At 39.8% G+C, this 12334-nt stretch overlaps 1 long non-coding RNA gene across 1 annotated transcript in view; it reads right to left on the bottom strand.

The window, feature by feature from the left end:
* The window catches only part of LOC117977042 (uncharacterized), a 400174-nt gene that overhangs the window by 221323 nt on the left and 166517 nt on the right, over positions 1-12334 (bottom strand). Inside the window, exon 2 of the long non-coding RNA XR_010110183.1 lies at positions 33-119. This is a non-coding gene — a long non-coding RNA (uncharacterized LOC117977042). The remainder of the gene's footprint in view (positions 1-32; positions 120-12334) is intronic.

Here is a 12334-nt window from a genome sequence, read left to right as displayed (position 1 = left end):
TGAGGATAAAGTTTCAAAATTTATTGCCCAACCTGCTTCTGTGAAATACATCCACATCCGCAAGCACGCAGCTGAATGCGCCAAATTGCATGGACATGCACGAATCAGTCAATCACCACCTGTGAATATACAAGCAATTGATGTGTTGTGAAGATGCAGATGGTTACGCGTGGATGCATATTACAAGCTCCTTTTAACAGAGAAAACACTTTCAAGACAATGAGTGCTGTGTTACAAACAAAACATTTGGACTAGTGTTTCTACTTACAAAGGAGTTTCCTACCATTGTCCTTAACGGGTAGAAATGTTTTAAAACTCAGGCTACTCTTAAGATGTGGAAAGCATTGTTAAGACAAAACCAAATAAAATGTTACAGTTCCAAAAGTTACAGCAGTTCCTTCTGTTTCTTAGTTATATGGAATGGTTTAGAAAAAAAACATGTTATTCATGAAAATTTTTGTTTAGAAAACACCTGTGTTGGATTTAGAACAGCCATATCTGGTCAACGAACAGATCTTCCAGTGACTCACCTTGTGGTTGCAAATACTATCCTCAAATGTAGAAAATTTTTAAAGAAAAATGTGAATTCTACTGAGAATATTAAACAGAGGACTTATTAGATAAAAAACACCATGAAATACTAGCTACCACAAAATCTAATGTGCCAGAAAACAGGAGATATGGAACTTCAAAGCGATTTTAATATTGTTTTAAGTAAATATTTATTGGGTAAGGGCAACTGTTCTGTATCACTCCCCTATTTAGAAAAAACTTGATCCTTTACAAAGTACAAGCAGTGATCCAAGGGGTTGGGACTTACTCCACAGAGCAGGTGACCATGATGGTGGCTCTTGTGGATTTTTCACTTTTATTAACCCCTTGAGAAGTAATGAATCTGGCTACATCTAAATAGAGGTCTGGCCTGTGCCCTTGGTTTATGGGGAGATAACCTTGAAACCCTTGGAATTTTGCAAGCTTTAAAAATATATATAAAATGTAAGTATTTGTTTTTCATGGTGGGCCACTGAGACCACACCTAAGAGTTGATTTAATAAGATGACTCAGGGTGAAGCTGGCCACACCTGATAGTCTTTGAGAGAGGGGGTAGGACGTTGGTGATGCCAGAAAGGCCGACTGTATGATTCGAGGGTGGAGGCTTTTGGTAAGGAAGTATCAGTAGACCTGGAGACTGAGTTCAACCTACGTCATGAGACCTCAATAAACACTATGGATTCAAAGCTTCTGTGAGCTTCACGGGTGAGCAATACTCTGTGCGTCTTGTCACATATCAATGCCCAGTGGGGCAGTGCATCCTGAAGATGATGGAGGATTGGTGTTAAGAACCATCTTAGACTCCACCCTATGTGTCTTTTTCTTTGTCTGGTCCTCATTTGTATCTTTTCCCTGTAATAAACATGGCTATGAGTATAATAGCTTTTAGTGAGTCCTTTTAGTGACTCTCTCTAGTGGATTATTTAGCTTGAGGGTAGTTTGGGACAACTCCTGAACTTGCAGGGTCAGAAATCTTGGGCAGACTTGTCAGTCTGGAGGACTGGGCCCTTCACCTCAAAGTATGGCTCATTCCCAGGTACCCCTACTTTTGTGGATGTCTAGAACTGAGCCAGACTAACAAAACCTCTTCATGAAATGTTAATTTGAGGACTGGGGAGGAAGGTCATGTCTCAGACTCATAGTGGAGATGACCCCTGCAAGTGAGGTTCCCATGCCCATATGAACCTGGTAGGAGTAGAGCTAGAAAGAAAACATATAGTTGGCCTTTCATATCCATGGAAATCAGTTCTAGGACCTCCAGTGGACACCCAAATTTGCAGATGCTCAAGTCCCTTATATAAAATGGTCTAGTAGGCCATGCATGGTGGCTCATGCTTGTAATCTCAGCACTTTGGGAGGCCAACATGGGTGAATCACCTGAGCCCAAGAGTTTGAGACCAGCCTGGGCTACACAGTGAAACCTCGTCTCTACAAAAAGATACAGAAATTAGCCAGGCGTGGTGGTGTGTGCCTGTGGTCCCAGCTACTCGGGAGGCTTAGGTGGGAGGATTGCCTGAGCCTCAGAGGTCAAGGCTGCAGTAAGCAAAGACTGCACCACTGCACGCCAGCCTGGGTAACAGAGCAAGACCCTGTCTCAAGTAAGTAGGTAAGTAAGTAATAAAATAAAATAAAAGTAAAGAAAAGTGGTATACTACATACTGTTTACTGTTTTTTTCCTACCCAAGGCCCAGGGAGCATGGAAGGACTAGCCAAACCTTGATTACATGGGAAAAGGACGAGGAAGGAGACTAGCATAGGAAGACAAAGGAAAAGCCAGAAAAGAAATATAAAGAAGAGACAGAAAGATGTTGCAAGTTACTGCATCAAGTGATTCTTGTATTGCCAAATCCACCATGCAGCTAGAGAGATTTCAGCTAGAGAGATTTTAGCTGAGCGATTTCAGCTAGAGAGATTTCATATTTGGACATCCACTTATTACATTACAGATGTTTTAGTTTTAATAATATTTTTACTGAAACATTTCAGAGAATCATATTGATGGAAGTACTATTATACTTCTAAGTGTTGGAGGAAGGAGCAGAAATTACACATTTTTTGGCAGATATGGAAATTGAAGTCTAGGGAAATTAAATCGCCTGTGGTCATATTCTCCCTTGCAGACAAATATTTTAGAGAATAAAGTCTCAGAAGAAATTCCTCATCACTGACAACAACAACAACGATTCCAAGAAGAAGCTAGAAAATGGGAAATGAAATGATGTGGAGAAACCAATGAGGAACAACGGTGTTTTTTAAAATTAAAAACTGAAATATACACCTGCTAAAAAGGGGAAATTAAACAAACACTGTATGATGGAGGGTAATAAAAGAAAATATTTCACCAAGAAAAAATTTCAGGATTATATCAAAGTGTTCCTTTGAAATCGATAAAAATCCTTTTCTTCATTTCTTCTCTCTCCCTCGGAAACTTTATCCTTTCATTAGAAGTCAGCCATGCGCAGGAATTATTGATAGCTGCAATATTTCATCTTGTCTTTTTAAATAAGTCACTACATTGCATGCACAGCCTGTGATCTGTGCTGAGGTTTCTAAGAAATGTTCTCCGTTTCTTGGCGCAGCTGTTCCATGGTTGACCCCAGCTGCATTAGTGATATGAGGAGAGGTGGGTTGAGTTGTTAAAGGATTAGCTTGGTTTGCTGGTCACTGATGATGAAGGGAAAAGCTGAGGAAATATTTTTAGCCAAAATTTTAGCCCATGTACTTTGTTATTTGTTTGGATGGCAACCCATGAGTGAGATAGTATTGTAATGACTACTGGACAAATGAAGGCTTGAAAGAGTTACTGAAAGTCATACTCGTGTCAAATGGCAGAGTTGAAACTCAAACATGCTGCCACTATCCACTGTTTGCTAGAACTCTCAAGTCCCTGTATCTGCAATTGAGGAAAGAATAGTATTACACAATCTTGCACTGCCCACTGCCAGCCCTGAGCACAGTAGATACTACTGCCTTTCATTTTACTGTAGGACAAAATCTCTTGGTCTATGCCAAGGACATCAGTGTAAAAACTAGATGCATAGGAAAAGTAGGTCACATAAAGTTAAGCATGTCGTGTCCCTGCCCTCCTTATCGTCCTCTGAACCAACCCTCTCCATTCCTCCGCTGAAGCCCCTCTCTGCTCTTCCTTTTTCTGTATCTGGATGGCTCTCCTCCTGCCTGGCTTCATTTCCAAATCTTTCCCCTAAAGCCCAACTGAAATCCCACCTTTTCCATGAAATTCTTCCTGAATCATTCAATCTTTATCTTTTCCCGTTTTCTCTGAACCCCTGTCAAGTAAAATGTAGCCATTGTGCAGTGGAAATTGCATCAGGCTGGGAATCAGAAGTCTCTGGTTATAGTCCTTCTGTTCTGTAACTGACAAGTTCAGGCTCCTTAAACAAGTCATGTAACTTCTTCAGGTCTGTTTCTGCTGCTGCAAAATGGGGTGGGGAACATCAGAATAAATGTTCTTTAAGGGCCATAATCAAAATGAATAATATGTAATTTTTTCACATAGTTAGGTACACATGGTTAGATACATGGTTAGAACATTTACCAGGACTACTTCATTCGTAAATTTTGTTTCTACAGTAAAATTTATAAGCCATATTATAAATTTCCTTTATAACCCCACAAGGCCTGGTTCACTGATAAATTTGATTATACTGGCCGGGCACAGTGGCTCATGCCTGTAATCCTAGCACTTTGGGAGGCTGAGGCTGGTGGATCACCTGAGGTCAGGAGTTTGAGACCAGCCTAACCAACATGGAGAAACCCTGTCTCTACTAAAAATACAAAATTAGCCAGGCGTGGTGGCACATGCCTGTAATCCCAGCTACTTGGGAGGCAGAGGCAGGAGAATCGCTTGAATCTGGGAGGTGGAGGTTGCAGTGAGCTGAGATTGCACAATTGCACACCAGCCTGGGCAACAAAAGTGAAACTCAGTATCAAAAAAAAAAAAATTGGTTATACTTTGATTGATTGGAAAATCACTTTGTGGGCCAGGCACAGTGGCTCACGCCTGTAATCCCAGCACTTTGGGAGGCCGGGGCGGGCGGATCACGAGGTCAAGAGATCAAAACCGTCCTGGCCAATGTGATGAAACCCCCGTCTCCACTAAAAATACAAAAATTAGCTGGGCATGGTGGCGTGTGTCTGTAGTCCCAGCTACTCAGTAGGCTGAGGCAGAGGAATCGCTTAAACCTGGGAGGCGGACGTTGCAGTGAGCCGACATTGTGCCACTGCACTCCAGCCTGGGACAGAACAAGACTCCATCTCAAAAAAAAAGAAAAAGAAAGAAAAATCACTTTGTTGACATATACATTCAGTCTTTTGAGGGGGTCTCTGAATGGAATTCAAGATGATCGTGAACTTGTAAATGTACTTTCTCCTATGTACAGACAGTATATGTATTTATAATGATAATAGCTAACACTGACTGAGCACATGTTCACTACCAGTTTCTGTTCAAAGTGCATTTTAGTATTCAACACTAATCTGAGATATGAGCACTGTTATCTCTGTTTTTATTAATGAGGGAACAGTAATATATAGGACTTGAGTATGTTGCTCAGTATCACAAAACTAGTAAGTGTCAGACTCAGAATTTGAACAGGCATCTGACTCCAGAACCTGTACTTTCCTTCACTGCTCTACACTTACATTGTGTTGTGTACAAAGGAGCACCATGCCCACAAGAAGAAGGACATGTGGTGTTAGCAAATAGTTTGTTTTCCTAATCTATGGAGGCAGAAAGAGAAGTGAGGTTTAAATAAATGATTTCCAGACTACTCTTGAATTTTAGGAATATCTCAGTCTAAGTTGGCAATGGCAGCATCTCTGTTATTGGATAAATTTGTTTTAACTTCATGCAGACTTTCATTATCAATTAATCCAGGTGAAAAAAGTAGAAGAAAAAATGTCGGTAGTATGGCCATATTTTCTATAAAATATATTTACATATATCTGCATGTGTGTGTGTGTGCGCACGCATTTAGATATATAAAATGGAAAGAAATACAAAATATAAACAGTGGCTACATCTAGGGGGGTGGGATTATGATGTGGAACATTTTCTCTCGTTATAATTTTCTCTAATTTTCAAATTTTCTAAATGTTATTGCATTTTCAAATAAGCCTCATTTTGAATCATATAAAAACTACAGTCCCATTAAGCCTGAGTTTAGTTTTAGCAACTCACATATGGCAGGTTGTTACTTTGGCTCCTTAAAAGTCATTTCCAATCTTTCCCCGATTTGAATGTGCTCAGAAAAGTAAATCATCTCCCATGCCTAAATCACATCTTAATCCTCTTAGAATTGGGGATGTCAGGGCTCTGGGAAGGGTCTTGTAGTTTCTAGAGTTTGAAGAAGCAGACAAGGCAGGGAATGGGACTGTAGCCTGGTTGTATGTACATTTAAAATGCAAGACACACATTTCACCCAGGGTTTCCCTCCCCTGCCTCGTGACCGTTTTGCATAAAGGGATATTGAGAATTTAGAAGAAACACTATTGGCATTTGAAGACCAATTATTCTTGTGGATCTCCACCCCAAGTTGTATAACACAAAGGTCCTCTCACTCAGCAATCTCTTCTTCCTGGGAAGAGAACCTGGGGTCACAGCTTGAATTCAGGGCTCTCCTCTCAGCAAAGGTGTCTTTTGCTAATAAGCTTGAATGCCTGAAACTGCAGCTCTCCAGTTAATAATGGTTACTTAAAAATGTCTGTCTGATTCTTTAAGGCTAGCACAACTGAAAAAGCCATTCATTATAATAAATACACTATCCCTACACAACTGCTATAGTTTTAATGTCCTCTCCAAAATTCATGTTGAAATTTAATTGCCATTGTAACGTATTACAAGGTGGGAACTTTAAGAGGTGATTAGGTCATGAGGGAATTGGTACCATTAAGAAGGAGTGAGTTTGTTCCCTTCTTCCTCTCTTGCTCTTCTGCCTTCCACTATGGTCTGATACAGCAAGAAGGCCCTTGCCAAATGCCAACCCCTTGATCTTGGACTTCCCATCCTTCACAACTGTGAGGAAAGAAACTTCTGTTTTTACTTTTTTTATAAATTACCCAGTCTCAGGTATTCTGTTATAATGGCAGAAAACAGACTGACACCAACTTATTCACATTTATGATGAGTATAGGTCAACAGATTTCAGTTATGCTTCTCTCATTCATTATTTCATTTCCATATTTAATAAGCATTATTGATTGCTTACTATGTGTCCTACCCTGAACCAGGCATTGAACACACAACAAAAAACAATGCACTCAGCCTGATTCATGAGCTGAGAGTCTAATGAGGGCTACAGTTAAGTACACAGGCAATTACAGGACAACAGACAATTACAGTGCTGGATTTGTGAACCAATTTCTCAGATAGATACCAAAATATTTCAAGGTGTACAAGACTTTGCATGAAAGTACTTGCATAGAAGTACAAATTAGTTTGCTTAAATGAGGGCTGACTACTGTTGAGACCAGTACATTGATCTTCTAAAATGAAGTGCTTTTCTGTTTAAAAGAGGTCAAATGTGCCACCTATCTAAGCTCAGTAAGCTCAGGCATCAGATGCACCTTCTAAATAATAGCAACTTTATTTGCAAAGCATCTTTTATCTTGTTAGTCTATAACATGCTTTATAAACTCAATAAATGACTATAATATATTTTTATAAACATTGGTTAAAACACCGACATTTTAATATATTTCATGTCATAAAGTATATTAGTTTTCTAAAAAAGCCCTCCAACAGTAATTTTGTTAGTACTTACATTAAAAGATGCCACTTGTACTTCATAAAACATATCAACCTGCTGACAGAGGATAGCAATTTTTTCTCTTGATAGGAACATAGTTTCCTAACAAACTACTGGGTCTGCTTTATGCTTCTCTCCTCATTTTCCCTGACCTAATTTTATAAAAGTAAAAACTGAAGAGATGATGAGAACAGAAGATACACACACAATCACCTTTCTGGTTGATAATCCTGCTGCGATCTTAGTGTAATGTTAATGGGCCAAAAATGTGTGTGTTGTTAATTTAGTGACTTGTGAGAAAGCATCTGGAGTTTAATGTAGCAACGTCGACTATGCAAAAAAATGTAATCATAATGCCGGCAAGGCTCAGTTCTCTGGATGAAGCCCAACTTGTTAGTCAGCGCCACAAGGTCATTTAAACCCAAGCTGGGGACAGGGCAGTTCACAGGAAATGCCACAACATGTTCCCTGATGCCTCAGATCGTCCACCATTTGGTTATAATAGAAAAACAATTTGAGGGAGAGCTTTGCATAAACAGTTGGAAAAGGAGCACATTTTGGGAAAAGGGAAGAGAATAAGGAAATGCTTTGTTCTTGCTTTTGTTTTGCTTTGTTTCATGTCACTTTACATGTCCTTAATCTCATAAGTCATTAAGATATATCAATAAGTACTTTTTTGTAGAATATATACTCAGTTTCCACAATGACATCACATTTAGAGATATCTCTAGACATTTGATAATATCGAGTCCTCTGTGGAGGAACAATAGTGGATGCTTGTTTCCTGGAAAGCAAGTTGGATGAGGAGAAGAAAGAAACAAAAACATGAGTGTTTGGAGCTGTATTTCATTCTCTTCAGAAGGCAAAGAAGCTGGTAGCAAGTGTTTTGATCATTTGCTTATTTAAGCTATGTCTGTGATATTTTGACATCATCATTTTCATTGCAGATAAGTAATTTGATGTCTAAAATGTGTGCGTATTAATGTTAGAATTCTCTGGAGCTAATAACTGAGCATTCTGAGAATGTATATCATCAAAAGGATTTACTTGGCCTAAATTTTATTGCAGTTATATAGGGAACAAATTCACAAACCACTCTTCTGGGGTGGTTTGTATGAAGAAAGTGGAAAGGGTCCCTTAACATTGGGGTTCATATTCACATGTGGTTGGACCCAACATTCTATTCGGCATAGATGTATCATTCCAAGTCCTGCTTCCATCTCCAAGTTTATTTAGTGACCTTAGGCAAGTCACTCTGTCCCTTTGCATGACTTTTTTTTCTGTTTGTAAATAGGGGACAAATAGTATCCACCCTATATGTTTTTTGCAAGATTAATGGTGGCACCAAAGGAAAAAAAAAGTATGCAAAGTTATTGTGGAAAGCATAAGTAGTTATGTACATTTAATAGTTTGTTGTTATACTAAAATAATTTTACCATACCAACTGCTTGTCCTAAGGGTTTCTAAGGGGTACAAAAGCTTTATAGAGCAGCTGCTTTCAATGATTTAGACTTTCTATATGGAAAATAGACATCCCTGGAAGGGACTGGGAGAAGTATATAAATACATATATGGGCAGAGTTACCAGCAGCCAGAACGGATTTCATGACAGTTCATTCTGTCCCTGTAAACTCCAGGAAGGTATGGGAAGAAAACTGATTTTAATGTGAGTGTCTCCCTTTTAACCTTACTGGACACATGATGACATTATTTCATCATATGTAATAATATGTCTGTGTGCAGGTGATGGTTTCTGGGCTATTTTAAGTATCTCTGCCTTCATACATAGTTAGACATCCTTCAATTTGTCAGAATCTTATTGCAACAAAAATTGACCTCCAGTCACATGTTCATTCTCATGATCCCATACAGACCATATGTAATTGAAATATAGAAGAGATAAAGTGAATAAAAATAAGCATCAAAGGTTTTATCGTTATTCTTTCCTTCTATTCCCTATCCACTCCTGTTTTCCTCCAATAACGAAAAAGTATGAGAAACAGAAGACATCTAAAGTAGAAGAGAGATTGTCAAATTGTTATTTATTATCTCAGAAGTTATTATAGAAGGAACTCCCAGCTCTCTGTAAAAGAGTCAGCATTTCCTCCTACCTGTTGACATCCTTCCTCAAGCCCTCACTACACAAAGAGGAAGCACTTTCTCTCTAGGAAGAAGTGATGGGTCATGGCAAGTTGACAGATAATTACAGGAGAAACAGAGGGCACAATTACCAGTGTTTGAGATGGTTGATGTAAAGTGAAAAATTGAGACTTAACTGAACCACTTTCACAAAACAAAATGAAATTCCCAAATACTCTGGAAGGGTGTAGCAGAGAGGGCTCTAAATTAACCCTAACCCACTTCTATTTTCTCTTAGGCCACCTGCTAAATAAACTACGTTCTCCACTCTCCTTTCAGTGACATGAGCTGTTCCAGCAAAGAAGTAGTTAAGAAGTGGGAGCATGCTTTCCTCCTATTCTCTGCCCCTCATCAACCAGCTGAACAGAAAAGACTTAAAGGAGATAGAAGAGGACAGGGATGATATAAGGTAGGATATTAAACAGGAATTTATATGAGTAAGAATATAGCCTACATTAATAGATAAAAAGAGAAAGACATTGTCTTTCTAAACTGAATTTATAGAGCAATTCCACTGACCAGTGAAATCACTGACAAAGCTGTGACCGAATGACCCTCTAGAGTCTACACTAGTAGTCTTCCAAGCATGGTCTCCAAGTAAGCAGCATCAACATTACCTGGGAACATGTCAGAAATGCAATTTTCGGGCCCAGTGTGGTGGCTCACGCCTGTAATCCCAGCACTTTGGGAGGCTGAGGCGGGAGGATCACAAGGTCAGGAGATGGAGACCATCCTGGATAATGCGGTGAAACCCCATCTCTACTAAAAATACAAAAAATTAGCTGGGCGTGGTGGCAGGTGCCTGTAGTCCCAGCTACTCTGGAGGCTGAGGCAGGAGAATGGCATGAACCCAGGAGGCGGAGCTTGCACTGAGCCAAGATCACGCCACTGCACTCCAGCCGGGGTGACAGAGCACGAGACTCTGTCTCAAAAAAAAAAAAAAGAAAGAAATGAAATGTCTTAGATCCCACTCCAGACCTACTGAATCAGAAACTCTGAGGGTGGGTCCAGCAATTTTAATAAGCCTGTCTGGTGGTTCTGAGGCATGCTAAAGCTTGAGGACCATTGTTCTAGAGACTTTCGCACCAGGACAGACCTTAAAACACGTTTGCAGAGGTAAATGGCCCAATGCTTCAAACTTTGACATTTTGATACATTCTGCAGGCATATATGTAAATATTGGAAGAATACACTGGAACAAAGGCATTTCTGACACTTTGCTTCAAGACAGAGTCAACTTGGGAAGAAACAAGACTTGCATCAGGTTAATGAGCATTAGGTTTGCTTAGTGCCTTGAATGATCCCAAGCCTGTACATTGCCTGTTTTTGATCATTAGGGCAGGTAGAGGATTTGTGTGGGGTGGGAAGAGATAGAATAGTCTCAACATGAAATAGAAAGTAGTTTTTTGTTGTTGCTCTAGTGAATATTTAAAGGAGCTGAGACCCCCCCAGAACCTCAAAGCTTGGAAAGTTTTGCATATGTTTCCAGCAGTGTCCTGAGTGCTCAGAAGAAGTGGATATAGTGCTGTGTTAGATGGTCCTATTAGCAAGAGAGCCTAGGAGGGCACACAGTCAGCCTCTTCTTTAACCAACAACTGCCCTTTTGTTCTCAAGCCAAAAGAACTGTAAGGGACAAATACTATGCAGCCACTACTTTATCATGGGGCACAGCAGAAGAACCCCATAAAAATGCTTAATCCCAGGGGCAGAGTCTTACCCACTTGGATGGCAGTGAAAAAAGGAAAGCTATACCATTTGCTTTCTGCTGTCTGACCCTTCTATGGTACCGTGTTGTACCCAGAGGGTCAGGTTCATAAATAACCCCACCTCCAGGCTGGCCCCTATTCACGTCCTATCAAGGGAGGCAAGACGAGATTTCATGGGTCAGCTGGGGGAGATTTGAAGGCCTAACCTGTAGGTCACATCAATCTCAAATGTGTTTCCTTGCCTGCTTTTTGTTTCATGGTCAGCCTAGAGAGATCCTCTCTTCTGGGTGAAATGGACTCTCCATTCCCTTCCCCTGCAATGACCAATACCAGGAGGGTGGCCCTTTATCAAGACGGTATGTACTGTTAGAAGGGTCCACATACAGCCTAAGAGGAAAAGATGGGAGAACTAGAACAAGATTGATTTCTGTGACAGCCCGGGCTGGGGCTAAGGTAAGGCAAGGAAAGCCCACAATGCACTTTCCTCAGACACAAAACTAAAGTGTTGCCAAAAAAAACTCAATAATCAACATAAATAACATTTTAATGCAACAGTTTTTGAAAAGTGACAATCATGCAAAAAATTCTTGATGAGCAAAATACCAAAATTTTAAATAAAGACAGGATCAGTATCACTGAGTTTTCCTCTTGCTCTGGGCTCCAAAGGTTTTACACAGCACTGTTGGCGACAGTCAACGACAACAGTGGAAATAAGTTCAGTTGCATATAGAATAGACAGGTGGGTGATTAGTAAAAGCTCATTCTCTGAGGTCAGAATTCCTAGTGTAAAAACGAAAGAGAAGAGAGAGAGAGAGAAGAAAGACAGAAAAAGAAAGGGAAGAGGAAGAAAATCTACTGAGCACTTATAGTGTGAGGTATTGCCTTAAGTACATTACATGTATTAATTCATTTGGTCTTCAAAACACTATGAATAAAATACCATCATCAGCACTCTATCAACAAGGATAGACACAGAGAGGTTAAATTAGTTGTCCAAGTTCACATAGTAAGTGGCAGAGCTGGGATACAAACCAAGGCTTCAGAGTCCTTATTTTTAAGCAGTATGAAGACAAGAAAGAGAAAAAAGCCAGGAAGGAAATGAAAGGGAGAGAAAGCAGCAGAGTTCTTTGTATTTGCCAATAGCAAAGGAAACATGAAGAAATGCTGGCT

This window comes from Pan paniscus, chromosome 1, assembly GCF_029289425.2.
Source record: "Pan paniscus chromosome 1, NHGRI_mPanPan1-v2.0_pri, whole genome shotgun sequence".
NCBI lineage: Eukaryota > Metazoa > Chordata > Mammalia > Primates > Hominidae > Pan > Pan paniscus.
This window is presented reverse-complemented; position numbering and strand designations above follow the sequence as displayed.